Source organism: Chinchilla lanigera, unplaced genomic scaffold, assembly GCF_000276665.1.
Source record: "Chinchilla lanigera isolate Chin_1 unplaced genomic scaffold, ChiLan1.0 scaffold00033, whole genome shotgun sequence".
NCBI classification, from domain to species: domain Eukaryota; kingdom Metazoa; phylum Chordata; class Mammalia; order Rodentia; family Chinchillidae; genus Chinchilla; species Chinchilla lanigera.
In genome coordinates, this window is record NW_004955434.1 from 18,022,690 (window position 1) to 18,044,089 (window position 21,400).

General features: G+C 43.2%; 1 long non-coding RNA gene across 1 annotated transcript; it reads right to left on the reverse strand.

The window, feature by feature from the left end:
* Window positions 1–20,061: 20,061 nt before the first annotated feature.
* LOC106148954 lies at window positions 20,062–21,057 on the reverse strand. Its single transcript, XR_001234768.1, has 2 exons — window positions 20,863–21,057; window positions 20,062–20,240 (listed from the first exon to the last, which is right to left on the reverse strand). It is a non-coding gene; the product is annotated as an uncharacterized LOC106148954 (long non-coding RNA).
* Between the last annotated feature and the right edge of the window lie 343 nt (window positions 21,058–21,400).

The following is a 21,400-nucleotide window of genomic DNA, read 5'->3' on the forward strand; positions in this document are numbered from 1 at the left end:
TAGGCCTTTACCTTCCTTTTACTTTCTTGTACCCAGGTCACTGACTTTCTCCCCATTGCACAGGAGACTGGAAATATGTTCTCTGGAATAAACTGGACCAGAGAGATTCAAAAGGAACTAGCAACAGAGGGATGAGCTGAAATATAGAACTAAAATAAGGAGCAAAATGGAATCTTTAATAATAAATATTGTGACTACAGCTACTTGTCCTGCTGCTGGGAAATGTGTGCACTCTAGGATAGCTGTCCCTAACTTTTTTAGCACAAGAAAGAGTTTCACAGAAGACAATTCCTCTATGAACCAGTGGGAAAGGGGCATAACTTGAGGATGATTCATGCACATTACATTTATGGTGCAGTCAAACCTCTCTGCTAACTTTAATCTGTATTTGCAGCTGCTCCCCAGTGCTAGCATCACAGCCTCAGCTCCACCTCAGATCACCAGGCATTAGATTCTCATAAGGTGTGCTCAACCTAGTTTACTCTTATGTGCAGCCCACAGTAGGGTTTGTGTGCCTAGGAGAATCTAATGTCACTGATCATCTGACAGTAGGTGGAGCTCAGGCAGCATCCAAATGATGGGGAGTGGCTATAAATACAGAAGAAATTTTGATAGCTCACCTGATGCTCATCTCCTGCTATGCAGCCCAGTTCTTAACAGGGCTTGGGTGTGCAGACTCCTGCTCTAGGAAAAATGTATTTTTATCTAAAGAAATAGAACAGCATGAAAATACCTCTAGAGTTTGATGTTAGAGAATCTCTTAATAAAAAATGTCAGATGACAAATCAAACTTCACATACTTTCCTACCAGTTCCAATTTCTTCTTAATTAACTATCATTTAATTGAAGGTGAAGGTGGGGAGATAAACAGGGATCCCAAAAACCATCTGACCAAGTTGGCAGCCTTACACTGCCTAACTCCAAGACCTGTGATGTATCAAGCAGCAACAAAGCTGGTGTAAATGCAGACATATAGAACAATGAACAGACCCATGAATACATGGTATCTTCTTCCATCGTCTGCTACTAAAATATAAAGAACAGAAGTCAGGTGTGGTGGCACATGCCCATAATCCTGGCAATGTGGGAGGCTAAGTTAGGTGGATCGTAGATTCAAGCCCAGCCTGAGCAATTTAGTGACTTAGCAAGACTCTTCCTTAAAATAAAATAAAACTTTAAAAGGGCTAGGGATATAGCATAGCATGAAAGCCCTGAATTTATCTCCCAGTAGAGAAAGGAGAGAGACAGACAGACACACAGAGAGATGGGGTAGGAGAGGAGAGGGAGGGGAGGGGAGGAGAGAAGAAGAGAGGAGAGGAGAAGAGAGGAGGAAAGGAAAGGAAGGATGGAGAGGGAAGGCAGGAGAGGAAAGAGGAGAAAGAGGCAGGGTGGGGCAAGGCAAGGTGAAAAGTCTTCCCCACAGTTCTGGAGACAGAAGCTCAGGGTTGATTCCAAGGCCATATCTGGTGAGGGTTTCTCGCTGCGCCAAAAATTCTGGAGGGCAGTCCATGGCAAGAGAGCAAGAGCAAGAGAACACAGCTCTCGTATAACAAAGCCGTTCCCTAAGAACTAAGCTGTTCCCAAGATAAACAGGGACAGATCCATTTGTGAGGGTGAAGCACCCAGGACCTAATCACCTTTTAAAGGCCTGCCTTTCCATAAAAGTCACAGTTGCAAATAAATATCGACAATGAATTTCTGGGAAGACACTCAAGTCAAAACACATGGTCAGACAATTCTTAGCAAACATGGCAAGGTAATTCTCTGAGAAAATAATAATTGCATCAACAAAATAGTGCTAGAATATCAGGATATGCATATTGAAAAAAATTAAACTTACATTGCACCAAATTAACTCACAAAAGCTAATAAAAATTCATAAAACTTACAAAATTTCCAGAAGAAATGTAAGACACACTTTACCACGTTGAACTAAGCAATAAATTTTCTTACACAAAACACAGAAAATAACAAGAGTATGCCAAATAGAATTTATAGGACCCGCTGTTTTGGACCAAACTTCCACATGAAGCTCCTACAGACCAGACCAAACCAGAATGGCGTGATCAGTGTTAGGTGCCACATAATCAAACTGAACAAACAGTCTGGTTTTCACAAGCGATTCACCACATTCAATCAGAGGCCCAGTGGACTTGAGCTATCATAAAAAGTAAGCCCTTTCTGCCTTATCTACACGAGGAAAGTAACCTGAAGTAACCTGATATTAACCAATCTACTTTTTGTAAAGCGTTAATCAACCTACTTTCTTATTCTTACCTAAACTACCTAACAAAAACCCAACTGTCCTGTGACACCCAGCAGAGCTCTCGTCTATTTGTAGAATACTGCTGGACTCAGGAATCACTAACAAAAACCAATCCATTCACCAAAATTCAATTTGCTGAAATTTTTTGACACATAACAAAGAAACTGACAACATATTTTTAAGTTGAAATTTTTAAAATAACCTTGTTTTGCCATGTGTGTCTTTACCTGTGCTGTCATGGCTGCCTCAATGTCCTGAATCAGCTCCAAACATTTATCTTTCATGTAATTTTTGTGCCCTTTAGGAACCAGCTAGAAGTAGCATGGTGCTAGAGCCGGTGCATAATGAGGCTAAGGATACACCACAGTGCTTTTATGAGCCTGCCTTTCCACTGAATAGTGCTCAGGAAGACCTCCAGAACTGCTTCAGAAAGTGGCAAGAATGATAGAATAAGTGTGTTCAAAACAGCAGGCAGTATTCTGAGGGAGTTTAAGGCAATGTGTCTTTACTCTAATAACTATTTAAATGTAAACATTCACCATTTATTTAGATCGCCACATGTATATAAATGGACTACTATTCAGCAATAAAAAGGAATAAGATAGGAACAGCACCATGAATGAATCTCAAGAGACACGATGCTAAACAAAGGAGCCAGACATAAAAGACTACATAGTGTCTGATTTAAAGTTCTAAAATAAGGCTGAAAAATAAAAAAATAAAATAAAATAAAATAAGGCTGAGGCAGGAGGATCACCATGAGTTCAAGGCCAGCCTGGATTACATAAGCGAGTTCAAGGCCATCTACACTACCTAGCAAGACCCGGTCTCAAAAAAAAAAAATTGAAACTAGGCCAAATTAATCCAGAATTACAAACAATAATTAGTGGGCGCCTGGTAAAGTGTGAGTACAAAGGGGTAGAAGGAGTATGGGTGGAGATGGAAATGTTCCAAGTCTGGACTCTACTGAGGGTCACACAGGTGTATACAGTTGCCCAAATGCACCAAACTGCACATTTATACTTGGTGTATTTTACTGTGTGGAAATTACACTTTAACATAGTTGACTGCTTAAGAATTTCTGGGTACCACAGCTTCCTCCAGCTATTGCTCCTTTTCTCTGGTCCCGCACAGCTGTACCCTCAGGCAGAGTTCTCTCTACTTTTTGACTCCTTTTCTGCTTCTCATTCTTAGGAGTGCACTCTACCCACTCCAGGCCACGTATATGAGCACACCAAGCCACAAAACTACTCTTGCTAAATCACTACTGGTTTCAGTTTCCTAACATCTTTTTATTCTTTTCTTTTTGTGGTGCTGGAGTTTGGACCTAGTGCCTTGCATCCGCTAGGGTGGTGCTCTACCACTGAGCCAAACTCCTAATGTAATTATCAGTTTTCTACACTTTCTCATTCCTTCTTCTTGATACGGTTCATGGCACCCATCTGTCCTCCCCAGTTCTCCTCCTGCCCACTGACAGTTACTGGTTTCTTTGTCCGTCTTACTGGCTTCTTCTCATCTTTCCAATCTCTCCCTCATCAGTTCTCCATGTTTAGAACCTTCAGCTTTTTCTCTACACTCATTTCCTAGGTGACCCATTCATTCTCTGACTTTGAATATTGTATCTAAGCCAGGAGCTCCCAAAGCTGTGTCTTTATCCCCTACCTCTTCCGGACTCTAGACTAACAGTCCAGCATCATTTGTCATTCCACTGGAGATTAAGGAGCATCTTAAAATCAAAATATCTGTGGAAGCCAACTGATGTCCCACAGGGGTATCCAGCAAAATTTGCCTCACATGACAGAGAAGCCTTGCAGAGCTGATTAACAATCTTGTAATAGGGAGGTTGTCGTAGGTTATCCAAACTGGCCCCAAACACCACCTCCAGCATCCCTGGTAGATGGAGGGAGGTTTGACTACGGGAGAAGGCAAAAACCTTTGACTAAAGATAGTAAATAAGAGGCAGTCTTTGAAAGTAGAGGGAAGAGCCACAAGCCAAGAACGCAAAGCACTTCTAAAAGGTAAGGAGACAGTTGCCCTGCAAAGCTTTTAGAGGAAATTTGGCCTGCTATGCCTTGGTTTTGGCCCTGAAAAACTGATTTCAGGTTTCTGACCATCAGACCACTAAGAGAATAAAGTTGGGTTGTGTTAAGCCACTAAATTTGTGGTAATGAGTTAGAGCAGCAATAGGAAACTAATGCAGTATCCTAATGAGCCCTAACCCTCATCTCCCACCCCCATACCATTCTTGTTCTCTGTAAATGGCCCAGGTAAAAACAATCCTAGATAAACATTCTACAAATGGGAATTCGTCTTACACACAGCTATAATTCTTAGCATCACATGTCAAAAGCATAAAAGCATTTAAAAATCATTTACTGGGGGGCTGGGGATTTAGCTCAGCGGCAAAGCGCCTGCCTGGCAAGCGCAAGGTCGTGAGTTCAGTTCCCGGTACTGGAGAAAAACCAAAAAAAAAAAAAAAAAAATCATTTACTGAACAAAGAGTGAATAAATGCAGAAAAATAGAAGATAAAATCAATATATAATGACTCTTAATATCCCAAAGGTTAAGTGTAGATTTTGTATCCATAAAGCAAGAATGACATGATGTTGTATTAAAAAAAACTATATAAACAGCTCTTTGAAATTGAAAAAATGTTGATTGAAATTTTTAAAATTCAAGTAAAGAGTAAAATGATAAAGCTGAGGACAGCAGTACATAAGATTATTTTTGAAAGTGAAGATCGACTTTTAATACTAATTGAAAATTAGAATTGAAGCTCATGATCCAATTAACATAAGTTCCACATACAGAGAACAAAGAAACAGAAAGGAACCAACTAAAGAAAATTTTTTAAATTTTCAAAACTAGGGATCTTCAAAAATCTATGTGTCTTCATGTTGGAAGAACCCACAGGATCACACACCATGAATTATAAAAGGTCCACAATGAGGCCCATCACCATGGAATTTTAGAATGTCACAGATAAACAGAAAATCCTAAGGGACTGTACAGATTTAAAAACAGCAAGTTACATATAATGAAAGTCAGCATTAGAATAAAATCTGACTTATTTTTTAAATAGCTTTATTAAGGTATAGCTGACCCTAAAATATATATATATACTGAATTGTCTCTCAGGATTCTGGGAGGTTGAAGCAGATTTGAAAGTTTGAGCCCAGCCTAGACAACTTAGGAACATAGAGAGACTCTGTCTCAAAATAAAAAGGGGCTGAGGATGTATCCCAGCGTGAAGACCCTGGGTTCAATGTCCAGTATTATCAAAAAACGTATATATTTGAAGTGAGATTTTGGCACGAATGTGCCTTGGAAAATTATTACCACCAGCAAGGAAACCAACATATTCATCACCTCAAGTAGCTACTCTCTGTGCATATGTGTATGTGCTGAGAGTACTTAACATCTACCCTCTTAGCAAATTTCAAGTGTACAGTACATTACCGACTGCAGTCACCAGGCTGGAGGCATCTGACTTCTTCATACCAAACCTATATTATCAAGGACTGGCAAGTGGAAAAAGTCTTAACCAAGAATTCTACGGCAAGCCACATAACTAATTAACCAAGGCGTGATGTGAAATAGACATTTCAAACTGCACAAAGTTCAGAAGACATAATCTCAAGTGCAGGTTGTGCTTCAAAAAAATTATGGAAAGAAAAGGAAATTCAGGAAATTGGGTTCAATACCAGAGAAGCTTCACAAAGACTCTCATGCTGATGATCTAATGAGAAAATAATCCAAGAGGGGGGAGAGGGACAAAGGAATGGAGAAGAGGAGCGAGGAAATGGAGGGAACGGACCACAGATTTGTTCTGTGGACTTGGTGCGAATGTTTTTTTAAAAAAATATTAACAGATGTTTGACAAATCTGTTGGAGCATTTAGAAACAAAATCATCTGTGCATACACAATAAAGCAAATAAAAAATAAAGCAATTGTTGACATCAAGACTAAAAGACTACACAAAAAGGAGATGCAACCATCAAATAACTTGCGTCTGTCATGAGCAACTTAAATGGTCATTCTGCTATAGATGCTGAGCATTGATCTAGCCAAAACTTTGGATGTAGCTACATGATGATGGCCAATGCGGGAGCTGAGCACACAGTGGGGGTGAGGAGACAGGAGGAGGGGGAGACAAAGACCTAAAGCTTCAGCCACAATGACAGAGTGATGTCCATCAGTGCAACATATAAAGTACCAGAATCCACATATTGCTCAAGATAGTATCATAAATAGCAAAAGGGCCCTTTAGATGCTTTTAAATGCAATGTGATCACTCCCAGCAGACCCAGGACAGGGGACCAGAGGAATAGACCAGAAGGACAGAGGCTACTATTTTCTCTTGCCAAGTTTTTATCACATGTGACTGTGTACCATTTTGCTGCCTGAGCAACATTAATGTACAAACGAGCACAACTAAGTAGAAGGCTCGGCGTAGGAGCAGATACAGAGGAAGAGATTTCCACAAATACCAAGGGTTGTGACACCTGGAGCAGAATGAGGGCAGAAAGGACAGGTGACAACGAGACCACGCTTCCTAGCATACCTGGCTCTGAGTGCTCATTAACCTCTTTGTGAAAAAAGAATTGGAAATCAATAAAGCCATACACTGTTTTAGGCTTTGCACATGAACTTTTATCTAAAAATATGTTGGTGGTTCTCTCATAAGTGCACAGGTTTAGTCATTCCAACAAATATGTTCATCAGCCTCAAGAGCTGAAGACCAAGACCAAGAGCCCTCAGGATGTGTCAGAGTTGGAAATCTGTACTGGGGAGAACCAAAGGGCAAGTTTAAGGAAAACTGATCCTCTGACAGGATGTAAACACAAGCTGAGTCTTTGTTTTAACTGATAAGACACACACCTAATGGGTGTATAGCTTCATTCATCAAGAGAGATTCTTTTGTTGTTGCTTTTGGTAGTACTGGGGTTGAGCCAAGGGGTTTTGCCCTGATCTATATCCCCAGCCTTCTTTCTTTTTTAATTTTGAGACAGGGTCTTGCTAAGTTGCTAAGTTGCCCAGGCTGGTCTTAAACTTACAATCCTACTACCTCAGCCTCCCAAATAGCTGGGATTTCAAGCATGTGCCAACGCATCTGGCTCTTCCCCTCCCTTATATTGGTTGATGCTAAGCATTTTTAAAGTTTTTTAGGGCAGTTTTATTGGTCCACAGCAAAACTGAGCAGAAGGCACAGAGCTCTTCTGCACACTCCCTTCCCCTACATATGCAGTCTCTCCAAGTATGGACATTCCACCCAGAGTGGTATGTTTGGGGCAGAACCTAATTGTTGGTACAGAACCAACTACTGAACCTACACGAAGATATTGTTATCATTCAAAGTCTATAGTTCACAGTAGGATTCACTCTCACTGTTGTACACTCCACAGGTCTGGATAAATGTACAGTGAATGGCATGCATCCACCACTGCAGTACCATACAGAACACCTTCACTTCTCTAAAACTCTTCTAGTTGTGCAACTTTTTAATTGAACAACCAGTTTCTTCTTTTTTTATTTTAAAAATTAAAAAAGCTAACAAAACAACAGTGAACACAAAATCAAAACAACAAAAACGATACATAACCTCAAAACAAAATGATAGGGATTTACAATGGTTGCTACATTACATACTGTTATCTCCAACCAAGATGCTCAGTCCACCAGACATAAAAATGTAAGACTGATCAAACAATCGAAGACAGTATCAAGTAATAAAAAAAAATGGAAATGATGCAGAGCTTCACCATACAAGATGGTAGTTCAACAACGGTTCTTATACTGCATATTGTTGTTTTCAGATCAGTCATTCTGATTACCAAATTCAAGCATGCAAAATTGGTCAAGAAAAAAGAAAATTTCAAGTATTGACTGTTCCTTTCAATAAACCACAGACATCAGCAATATACCTATTCCGGTTATCCTTATGTATACATATAAATTTTGTTTTTCATTTAAAAAAAAAAACACAAAATAAAAACGAATACATAAACAAAACAGCATAGAGAACTCTGAAGTCTGATGTTGGAGGTGGGTGAGTTCAACAGAAATTGAAGACATACTACATATTCCACACACTAGGGGTATGGGGACCACCAGAATCATTCATTCTAAAGTCAGGTCAGACACCAATACTTTAAGGAATGAATTGTTTATATTGAAGAATCAAATAAAAGAATATTTAAACCTACCTGAAGAGAGGTTAGAGGAGGAGATATTAGGGCATCTGTTAGTCCTACGATGATACAAAGCTCACATGATAAACAGTATGTGAACAGCACCAGAATGCAAAAAGCACACACAGAACTCGAGCTCCACAGAAAGGCCCCAGAACGGATGTTACCCCACTACACTACGCTGTGAAATAAGACCAAAAGAGGAATTTTTAAATGTTTCCCAGTCACTAAATCACCATTAAAATAAATACATGGCTTCCCACAATGATTTTTTTGAAGAACACAATGCATGTTTAGAAGCAGAGATTTCCTTTTGCTTGCTAAATTTAATCTCGCGATACTACACTTGCCTTGCGCGTATGAGAGAAGACAGTCTGAGGGGAAAGTGACATTAGAAGTGGGTGGCCCCAGAAACACTGACCTCAGGAAATAAAGTTTAGACTGTGACCCAAAGTTCTGGTGGGACACGATAACAAAGGAGATGTGTATTTGCCAACATGCTTTGAGTCAATGCCCAAAAGTAGTCAAGGTATAAACTCAGAAAGCGCAGTCTTAGAAACATGTCCTTGTCATTATTCCAGAAAACATTTATGTACCGAATAGTCTATATCCACTTCCCCCTTTCATAAAGTTGTCAAACATTCATGTTAACTAGAGACAGAATTCTAAGCAGTGTTCCTAGCGTTTTGGTGTCTTTGTTTTCAATTTGCAGCCTAGCCTTGTGGTTTTAAAAAATTCCCTCCATCCCATTATTTTCATAATAAAGATCCCGGTATAAAAATGTTAACATTATCATCATCTCGTGAACAATTAAAAACTGCATGCCGAAACTGATGAAAGAAGCACAGTCCCTCCCTCTCCTTTGCGGGGAGATGAGAAAGAGGAGCACTGCTTTGCTCTTCCTGATCTTCCGAGCGCGTGAGGGCTGGGAAATGCAGTCACTTAAATCACAACCCAGACTGTTTCCTCTCACAAAATAGAATAATAGTGAGAACATTTCTGGGACTCCAAGGAAGCAAATGTTTCTAATTAGTGAACAAGATCGGCTGAGGTAAGGGCTGTGGGCATAGGGACAGCACCACCGCCGACTTCTGCTTGTGGAGGTTGCCACCTATTGAAGGGTACGCGGTACTTCAGCGGCCGCCAGGGCAGGCTGCGCAGGGGAAAGCAGCGGCGACTCCGCGCCGGGGACACTCGCCCCGCCGCCGCAGAAGGCAGGACGCCGGCCTGGCGCCACCCGGCAGGTGCACCTGTGCGTAGGAGGGCCCACTGGGCTGCAGCAGGTTTACCTGGGTCTTCAGAGGTGTTCAGGGCTCAGCCAAGCGGCAGAGTATGCGAAGTGGAAGTCCTCGGCACGGAGGAGAGGCACGGAAAGCCACCGCGAGGACCGGGCTAAGGAGCACCGGCTGTGGGTGACCGTCTGCAGGGAACGAGATTAGCGTCTGAGGGCCTTGGGTGGATACACGAGGGCTTTTCCCCAAAGTGCAAAAAAAAAATTATTGAAGGTTTATCAAAGCCTGGGTGGACAAATGACCCTCAAAGGGCGGGGATAGAGCTGAGCGGCACGGTGCTTGCCTGGCAAGTGCGAGGTCCTGAGTTTGATTCCCGGTACCCCAAAAAAAAGAACCGGCGGAGCTGGCCATGGTCCCTCCTGTAATCCCGGCCGTGGGCGTGGGGGTGAAGCAGGAGGTGGCTGCGAGTTCCAAGCCAGCCTGGGGTACATAGTGAGACCCTATCTCAAAAAAAAAGAACCAGTGGAATAAGGAATCATCACACAGATAGCAAACTTCTTTGGTTTTTTGTTTTTTGTTTTTCTTCCGGTACCAGGAATCGAACTCATGACCTTGCGCTTGCAAGACAGACGCTTTGCCGCTGAACTAAATCCCCAGCCCCGGTAGCAAACTTCTTGGCTCTTTGGAAATTATCTTTTAAAAAAATCAACCAGACCAAAGATTGACATAACGATTTGACCAGTAACACACACCTCGGGCCACCGTCCTCTACCCAGCTGTGACCTCTCCTCAAGATCTGTCAGTATTGGAGCTCAGCTCTGCCCCGAGACACCAAAGCTCCCATTCTGCTCACTTCTCGGTCCCCATAAGGGCAATGCGCCCACGTTTCTGCCTTATTCATTTTAAATATATTAACTGAGCCCCCAGCTATGTTCCTGTCTTTAATATGTAGGGAAAGATGAAAAGACAGGCATAGTCCTGAGTACTTAAGGTCCAGCAGAGCTAGGAAACAATAATTAAACAGCCGTACATGTGGTAGTTTAAGAGTGACAAGGACTCTGTGTTCAGGGCTGTGAGAGCCTGAAGAAGGACTGCTAAGCTAGTCTGAGGGCGAGAGGGGTAGATAAGGAGATTCGTACCAAGGAAATAATATTTGACCAACATACGGACGAAGGCAGACTCCTGGAAACCTCAGGCCTCTTAGCAGCTGTAGGGGGCGGGGGCGGCAAGTTGTTTCAAATCTTTGTTTGTTTGCACATATATAAAACAAGAGAAATCATGGAAATTAAATAAGATCCACTTACAGTGCGTATCACAGTGACTAGAACGAAGTGTACCTATAATAAACGTGAGGTAGTGTTGCTTTTATATTACTCGTCCTCTTTGCCTGTCTGTCGGGGTGTGGACAGCGAGGGAGGAGGGAGAACAGAACAGTGGCATCTAAATATGAAACCGCTTTCTGCTATCCGTAGGCCATCTGTTATTGAAATCTCAGATTCCAGATATATCATAAGATCCATTATGACATAGAAGCAAATAACTAAAATACTATTAAAACTCTCTCTTGCCAGAAATTAAAGCATTATTCATGTGGGAAGATGTGTTCCAATCCAAACTGAATCAACTAAACAACTTTTGGACCCAACGTGTTAGTGTATTGGGGGCTGTCAATTTTTTTCACATGGAATAATTCTGTCAGTAAGACCAGCATCTCGCATACAATGGAAAGCGGCTGAAACCCACCGTCTTTCTCGATGATGACTGTAATGATTCCACTAGAAGAGATCACCCCCTCATCATAGCTCAAGAAACAGTCATGGAAATAATAAGTGATAAGTAAACACACCTAGGGGCTAGCGTGTCTTAATCACAGTTTCCTTTCCTAAATCTCATTAAAGTGCTGCCCTTAGCTAGGGGTATTTTCTCCTGTACGCCTCTTGTTTTGTTCACAGGGTCATTTGGGGCATGGGGCTGGGGCGTGCAATTCGCAGAGTTGTTGATGATTCTGTCTGACTAATTGGGAGATTCAAGCAAATGTCAGATTTGATTTTTTTTTTTTCTTTTTTGAGACTGGGTCTCACCAAATAGCCCAAGATCTCCAACACAGTTTTCCACATCCTCTCTTGCTCTTTAGGCAAATTTAACAGAAGTAATAATCACTTTCACAAAAGAAAGCTATTTGTTATAAAATATATCCACGTAGTCACATAGCCTGTGTGACTTTTTCCACAGCCATGCCTATAGAGCCATCGCTTCCTGGTTTAATACGATCAGTTCTAGACAAACCAGGAATACCCTGTTATGTTACCAACACTTCAGAGCTGACAGCTCTCCTGCCAGGGAATGCCATGAGTGTCTGAGAAGAGATCTTTCACTTACATGTTTATAGTGAGATTGGACCAGGTCACCTTTCTTTCCAGCGAGTCTCTCACTATAAGGGACAAAATGGATCGCAAGCTTGGTGCTATCCCTTTCTCCCCAGCCAACAAGTGAAGAATGATTTGTTTTAATTTGCTTCTTTTGTTAAACATTTTTCCACTTCAAAAAAAAATTGTGTTGCCCAAACTACAGATAAGCAAAATAAGAATATTTAAGTCAGCTAGGGATGGAGTTCAGTGGTAGAGTGTTTTCCTACCATGCCCAGACTCTGGGGACATATAGCAACCGGGAAATACTGACTTTTAAAAATCTCCATAGGAACAGGAAGAACTGATAACATCACTCACTCACAGCTCAGCATGATGGATGCACAAATCTAGGCTGGTGCAGCCGAGAACACAGGGCACCCACTTCCTGGGGGAAACCACTTCCCTCAGCAGAAAACCCAGGACAGTCAGGCGGCCAGCACTTCTCATCCCCTAGCTTTGCGCTGCAGAATCTCTATTCCAGGGAAGATTGTCAGAAAGACCTAGTACTGTCTTACTCTACCCTCCATTCAGCAACTATGTGGATGTGAATGTGGATGAGTCACCGGAGAGGGTCTAAAGAAGCTCCCCAAAGAGGAAATGGGAATCTCAGCTCACCCCGCCCACAGACTAAGTCTCAACATAGAAGAACAATTTCCAGGACACATCAGTAGGAAACACAGAAAAAGTGTATCTTTATTAGTACATGTTTGCAGTACATAATATTTCCATTTCTTGTGTGGAGTTGGTACACGTTAGCAGGAAAAAATGTGCACACTCAGAAGGGAATGTGGGCATTTGATGCATGAGCTGCACCGTGTCTGGAGCGGGATGCATGTGTGAGGTCTCAGGGTGCAGGACGCGTATACATGCTCTCTGCTGGGGCCCCACTTGCCAGGTTGTGCTAGAAAGCAACCCACTTACGTCTGTTGGAAGCTGAGAGGCGCTGCCCACCTCACGGGGCTGCTTCCTTGAGGGTGGAGAGCTGTGGGAGGAAAAGCAATTTACAGGTGCAGAGCGTGGGCCCAGCACCCCATGTACAGGCTAATTTTATCTTTAAGACTGTAGAATTTTTTGAGTGAGTTCGTGGAAAGGAAGAAGGCACCGTCACTTTGTGTATCTTTTGTGTCTGGAAGCTGCAGGATTTTTTTTAAGTACAATTTTTAAATTATTTCCTTTTCTCCTTTCTACCTATCATTACATCTTCTATCCTACCTCAAAACCACCCTTTCAGCTCACTTGTGGGCAAAGAGGCCACTTGAGGAAAGGGAAGCAGAGAAGGCCACAGCTGCCCCCCACGTAGCACCACCCACAGCGCAGAAGTGTCGCTCTGAGAGAAGTGGGTCGGTGTCCCTCCTCCCAGCACTGGATCAGTGGCATAAAGGGTTTTCCCAGGAGTTAAGACAAGACATTCGAACAGAAATCTTAGACTCTCTCTTCAAAAGCATGATGCTATTTGAAATAGAATGCAGGGACGTCTGAGTCCAAGGGCACTGTTGAAACCATAGCTATTTCATCAATGAAGAGCAGGCCAGGAGATTTATGAGAGCAGGAAGTGAAACCATAGACCACCAAGCGGGAGTTCAACAGGGAGAACCAGGGGAAAGGATGGCTGAGAACAGCTCTCTCAGGGTCAAAACAAACTTCAAAGAAAGGCCTCACAAGGGCCCAGAAGGATTATGGAGCATTTCATGTCCTACAGCATTATCGAAAACAATCACGCAGTCAGTCGGTCAGCTGGAAGTTAGCGGAATGCAGAGTCTGGGTGTGATACCAGCAGAGCTGGAGCGCCTGGGGGAGATGGAGAAACAGAGGCGCAGCCAACCTTGCTGAGACCACTGTCCCCAGGATGACCGAGGGCAGAGCCAGGGCTGCAGCCTCTACGGAGGAAATGGACTTCCCGCCAGAGCACTAAACAAGTAAAGAGAAAATCACTTAAGAAAGTAACTTGTATCCACAGAGCAAATGAAAAGATCCAGAAAGATTAATAGAACAAACTGTGGGTGAAGAGTCAAAAGCCCGTCTCTATGAATACTGACACTTTATTTAATGTTCTAGCTCTAGTCTCTTACAGACGTGATAAAACTGCTGAGGAGTTTGGCTCCATGGGCGAAAGCGCCACGCTAGAGACCAGGCAGCTCTCCTTAGGTCTCTAGCTCACTACGTTGTCATCGTGTGTATCTAAGGGCTGGTTGTTGCTCTCAGCTCCACCTCAACTGCAGACTGCTCAACAGGGAAAACATCAGCTGTGACATGAAGCAGCATTACTTAATGACGAAGATGACCCTTGGTTGGTAAATTACACCCAGTTTGGAAAAGGCTACAAATGAACTCCAAGTGCGGGTTTCCTTGAGGGTGGTGACTTTGGTAACTGAAATGTGACCCTGGAAGTTTACTGAATTGTCACAAGGCATATTCAGCCACTGTAAGGTCTGAGGCTTCCAAGGCAAGGCAGCTCTTGCCCTGCTTCTGTGTTAACCCTCCCTGTGCCAGCTCTGTCCAGCTGCGAAGACACCTCCTGACACGGAACACCTGGCCCTGCCTGCAGGTGGGCTGTGCTTCCCGTGTGACACCTTCCATAGCAGCTGGGGCCAAATGTATCCTCAGGCAGTCTTGGGTCTCAATGTCTAACTGATTCCAACAAAACCCCTGGTGGACACTGAAGATACTTTACTTCACAAAAGTGAATCATCCCCAAAAGACTGCTTTGGAACCCACTTTTATGACTAACATATGAAAGCCATCTTTTGGTGTTAATTTTCTCTATTATTTGTAACGACTGCATAATATCTTTTATATGAACGTATCATAATTTACTAAACCCAGTATTAGACATAAATGTTTTTTCCCATTAAAAATATGTAAAATGCCAAATAGCTGGATGTATCCATGATTATTCCAGGGCTGTTCATGGAAACAAAAAAGTAAAATATATTCTGAACTCAGGCTTGTCTTGAAATTTCTACAAAAGACTGCAGTGACTATTTCTTTGAGATTTGTGCTTTATTTTCAGCCCACTTCACTAAGCAAAGGCTTTATCCACACTTATTTTTCAATGATATACTATATTTCTCTATACTATATTTCTAATATTACCTAGGTAGTAAATATTAAATTCCAGAAAATAAATCCACTTGATCAAGATAGATATACTGCCTAATAGCTTTATAAATCTAATAGCCATTGGTTTTTTTTGGTTTAGGGGTTTTTTTAATCATTTAAACATTTCTATACATTTCTTTTTTCTTGCCAGTGAAATTGGTTTTTTTTGGTTTTTTTTTTTGGTTTTTTTTTTTTTTCTCCGGTACCGGGAACCGAACTCACAACCTTGCGCTTGCCAGGCAGGTGCTTTTGCCACTGAGCTAAATCCCCAGCCCCTTGCCAGTGAAATTGGAACAGGGAGAAGTTTCTATGGTTCCTGAAGCAAGTTTATAAACCTTCCTAAAATTAGAAGTAATTTATAACTGCATGTTCTATACAATACAGCTGTGTATCCATCTGGCCCTGGTGCTTTATTACCTGATATGTCTCGTAGAGGACTTGTTCAACATTTCTTTTTATCCACTGAGCCTATATAGTTTCCCTTTGTGTCTGGTCCCAATAATCCCAAAACTCTATTTCATCCTTATAGCAAACACACAAAATAAATCCCATAATCCTACATACTATCTTCCAGGAATTATAAGGCCATAAATCAATGGGAAACCTCCAAAAGGATTTTTCTTAAATTCTGCTAGGAATTTCTTCATCCTGTCTGTGAGCAAAGCTTTCACTGATATTGAAAATTAGCTTTTGTCCTAAGTTGGAATACGCCTTTTAGAATCACAGATCTATCTGCAAAAGAGTTGCCAGTGTCCTCCAAAATGTCTTCTCAAAGAAGAGACAGGAGGGGAGCATTCTGAAGGAGTTATTCACAACCTCTCAAGGGGCAATATGAATAAATCAATTCAATAAAACCAGATCACCATTTAGTCTCAATGCCTCTGAGATGAAAAGTAGATAAATTGCCTAAGGGGCAGGGGGCGCTCCCGTAGCTGTAGGTACAATGTTACACAATCTAAAATCAGTCTTCCTCACAAAGTGGAATCATCTATTTAAAGTTTATGTTTAGTTTTCTTAAAATTCCCCAAGGAAAAGCAGTTTGAAGGGCCTAAATTATCGACAACCTTGTCTGCAACTCAAAGTAATGAACTACACTGCTATAATGCTTGCCTTTATTTATTGAAGGCTTACCTAGTTACCATACTAAGCACACTACAAGCAACATTTCTCTGACTAAATATCACAACTGGAAATATAATAGCCAAGTAGTATAAGACTACAAGCTTCGCCTCTGGATTTCCTTTTGACAAAAGCTATGTCCTATTCATCTTTGCATCCTCATGATAGTATTGGCACACAGCATTAAACGAAAGCCGTCTTAAGTTATAACTTGTACTAATAGAAAATAATAACTGGAAAGAAAGGTTTTCTTCCTTAGAAAGATTGGATGTACAAAATTCTCTAGCACTACAAATCCCTTCAACCCAGCTACCCCCACTGTTCCAGGGTGGGATGATCCAGAGATCATCAGTGACCCGGAGATCATCCAGATCTGATCCAGAGATCATCCGACGAGCACCAGCGCGGCAGACACCAGTGGGGTCTGCACATCAGTGACGGCATCAAATGCAAGTGGCCAAGGCTGGGCTAAGAACAGCGTCACGGTTTCCTATTAGAACCATAAATGCACAGTGTAAATGGTAAACCTCCCTAAAGAATAGCAGGCTGCAGCACTTCTCGAACTCTCTTCTGCATGGACTTGCTTTTGCATGCTACACCCTGGGGCGCAATGTTTTGCTCAGTGGCCCACGGGAAGCCCTGGCCTCGGTCGGCCACGCTGCCCACCCATGCAGCCAGCAGGACCCTTCAGGTTCTGACCTCCTTACCGGCCATGTGTGTTCAGTAACTAAGAATCTTCTTCTGTGGATGATCTAGGGTATTATGAGAAAAATCAACAGACGGGGTTCCAGAATCGTAACCAACTGCCATGACAGGGACAAGAAACACCTCCAGAGGTCTTGGGACTTAGAGACAAAGATGACAGTGTCACCGAGGCCAGGGAGAAAAGCAAACAGAAAGATACAAGATGAATAAAAAGAAAAAACTGAAAAGGTAACGCACAGAAGGACGGAAGGAATGTGAAACCACAAAACAAGAACACGCCAGCTTGTGCACTCACACAACAGTCTCAGAGCTAAGCTAAACAAAACCCCGAGGAGGTGGTCTCCACAGGGGCAGGTGACCTGAAGGGCAGCTTCTTCCGGCGGCACTCAGCCTCCAGCCTCGCATTCCTCAGCAAGGGAAGCCATCTAGAACACACAGCATGTCCTTGCCGTTGCTATGTGTCCTTCACATTTCTGGATACGCAGGGTTCTGTTATTTTGCATGTGTGTAATATACTATCTATTAGAATCACGCAATCTTGACGAAATCAAACACACGAATGTCGAATGGTGAACAGAAGACACTATCTGTTTGGTGGAGAGTCACTTTCCCATGTTCTGAAATTTCCATTGTAGGGGTCGTTCACTTCCTTGGTTCGATTGATCCCTAGGGTTTGTTTGTTTGTTTGTTTTCCTCTTCTGGGTTTTTTTAGCCAGAGTCTTCTTGCAGAGTTCAAAGTGGCCTGAAACTCATGGCCATTCTCCTGACTCAGCCTTCTGAGTGCGGGGATTACCAGTTATGTGCCACGATGCCTGGCCCCTAGGTATTTCTTTAAAGGTGTTGTGAATGAAATTGTTTTCCTGATTCCTTTCTCAGCTAGTCCAGTGCTGGTGTATAGAAAAACTATTGGTTTCTTCAGAGACTTGGAAGCAAGCGTGTTTGGGTGATTGTGCTTTTGTAAACCTTCGTCTCCTCGGGGCTGGGGATTTAGCTCAGTGGCACAGCACCTGCCTGGCAAGCGCAAAGTCATGAGTTCAATTCCTGGTACCAGAAAAAATACCAAAAAAAAACAAAACAAAAAGAACCTTAGTCTCCTTCTGGGAAGAGTGCTGCAGATAAACCACCCAATTCGCCGTTCACTGTGGCTTCACATCGGGAGAGGCAGTCTTGACTTCTTGGAGTCCATCAGGGCTTAGTAAAATAATTACGCTGATGCAAACCGGGACGGTGGCATGCTACCCGCAACAGTGACATCTGGTGGCTCTCGTGCCCTACTGCACCTCCTTAAACAGGAAATGGAACCTGGATTTTCAGCAGTAAAGTTCTGGGAAAGGATTTGGAAAATAGTAAGATTTAATAGCCTCTATTCAAATGCTTCTGTTGCTCACTATATTATAAACCTTGGCAAAAGATGCTCTTGTTTATCCCGAAGACCAGCTGGGAAACAGCTGATGATCTTGTTTGCAAGGGTACGGCATGTCCTGAGCGCTGTCCTCGTTAAATTCATTTTCCATGATCTCTGCGGTGTCCCTCTCCAACATATCCAGCACCTGGGTGGCAAGCCAGGTAACCCTGTGCTGCACCTTTGTTACCATGACTCTTAGAATGACATAGACAATAAGCATTACCTCCTGACAACTATGGAGTTGAGAAAGTCAACTTTTTTCTTCCAGAGGTTGAATATGGAAATATCCCATGTAGTAGGCCATAGGCCACTTGGGAACCATACACGATAAAGTTCTGAAGATGCAAGATCAGTGATGACACCGGCTAAGGTGGCCAGGAGAGAGAATGGAATAAATGTGCAAAGGGAGGCCAGGAAGCATAAGGCAGCAGGAGGCAGACAGTGTGACTTGATACTGGACAGGCTCGGTTCTTTCCCTTTTTGGGGCTTAACTGTTCTTTTTTGCGGGGGTTAACTGTTCTTTAATTTTAAAAAAGTCACAGAGAAAATGAATGATTTCCTAGGTACAAAGTTATTGATCTCTCTTAATTAAAACAGCAAATTTTCTCACAAATACACTTTTGCTCTTCATACAGCAGTAGTTCCTAAGTACTTGTTATGGTTTATGTCTATGTGTCCCCCCAAAGCCTCATGAGGCCATGGGGCAGGCTTTTAGAGTTTGAGTATGGGTTTGAGAGCTACATCCGCCCTGGGGTGGATAGTTTACATATCTAAGGGAGAGGAAGAGGCTGCTTGAGGCCATTCCTCCCCCATTCTGCCCTGGAGTGTGCTTGTTGCTTTTGCTGTGTTCTGCCGCCATGAGCTGTAGCCCTCTGCCATGTGCCAGTCTGCCTTGTAATCTGCCAAGTATGGACTGAAACCTCCACAAACTGTAAGCGAAATAAACCTTTCCTTCCTTCATTTTGGGCATCAGGTATTTTGTCCCAGCAACGAGAGAAAAGTAACCAAGACAGTACTCATTCCCTCTTCTCCTAGTTCATCTGCAATTTCAACAGCATGGATAGAGGGCTTTGTCTTAGGCATTTGTCACTAAGACACAACATTCAGTAACCACAAATGAAAGGAAGAGAGGTTTTCTCCGGCCCACAGCCCACAGTTGGCCGATTCCAAGGCATGGCAGAGGAGCATAGCAGGGAAAAAGCTCCTTATGCCATGGAAGCCGAGAAGCAGAGAGAGAAAGGAGGGCGGGGAAGGAGATTTACTCTTCCGGGTCATGACCCCCATGACCCACTCTTCTGGCCGGACCCCACCTCCCACCAGCACACTCGGCTGCTGACCCCATTAGTGGAGGAATCCGCTGTGAGGACAGCACCCTCACAATCCAAGCATCTTCCAACAGCACAGCCTCCGAGTGCACGAGGCTTTGGGGGAACATTCCAGATCTCAGCCATCAGAGGCTTCTGCTTAAAGTATATCAGACACTTTGCTTCTACACGTTTGCACTAAAGATTTAGCTATCTGAGAAAAATATACCCTAAAGATTCCTCCTTGTATTGGTTAGGGTTCTCTAGAGGAAAAGAAGGAACAGAACAGAATAGAAGAGAACAGAACAGAACAGAATCAAGCAATACATATGCAGTTGTGTAAGGGGCTTTCTTAGGGAGGCTTACAGGATCAGAGACAGGAGAATCCACATGGCCATTTGCTTCCTGGAGAACCATAGGATCTATCAGCTGCTCTGTCAAAGAAGCTGGAAACTGCAGAGCAGGAGAGATCGAGGACGCAGCACTGTGGCCCCGGGACACACCCCAAACTGCGAATACAAGATTATTTCTTGCCAGGTGTGGTGGTGCACACCTATCACCCCAGCACTCCAGGGACTGAGACAGGAGGATCATGACTTTGCGGCCAGCCTGTGCTATATAATGAAATCCTGTTTTTAAAAATAAAAATAAACTCAAGGAAAAAAGAAGGATGCAACTCCAGTCCAAGGTTGGAGGCTTGGAAACTCCCTAGGAAGTAATCTGTATGAGTCTGATGTCCACAGACCGTAGCATACCAAGGCGCACCCACTCAAGCCAAAGACGGCTTTTCAAGTGCAGGCTGGCTTCCTCCTCCTTCCTTTTCGCCCATGTGGCAAGCCTACTGGATGGTGCCACCCACAGTCACAATGGGTCTTCCTCCCTCGGGCGGCTGGCCCATGTGCCAGTCAGCTCTAGAAACACCCCGCAGACACACCTAGAAGTGTGCTTTACTACTCCGCCAGGCATTTCTCAGTCCAATCAAGTTGACACGGCACAAGTAGCCGTCACATTCATGTTTTCCTCAGAAAGGCCCAGTAGGACTCTGCACTGGCGCTGGTTTAGAGTTAATGTTCAAGTTAACTCTCCCATTTTCCCCATCTGACCTACCAAAGCTGCCACCCCCGCTGTTACCTGCAAGGAAAAGCACAGAGGTCATCTTCACATGAATTCTGCCCCTTCCATTGTCTTACCCTCACCACAATACCAATTCTCTCACTGGCCCGGCTCCTGTTTATAGAACAGACCATTCCAGACCAAGAGGCCCTCAGCTCCAGGGGAACGGGAACTTTAGGAAAACAGGAAACAGACCAGTGGGCACAGCCTACAATGACGGATGCCAGAACAGTCTCCAGCTCCCCGCTTCTCTGCTACCGCTTGTAACCCTCTCACTCTGCAGGACAGTTGCTGTTCTGGCCCTTCAGAGCCAGGTGCCCTCTAAATAAAATCCGTCCTTGCTGCCAGTTCTTGCTGGGCTGTTGTGCTACCAACTCCCTCCTAGGGACTTCGGCCAGAGAGCTACACATCATTCTAGTGACGCCTCTAAATGTTTTTAACTTAAAATTGCAGAAGCTAACTTCCACCCTGGCCAGGCATGGTGGCACACGCCTGTAATCACCTCAATCACCAAGAGTTCGAGGCCAACCTAATTACACAGCAAGCTCAAGTCCAA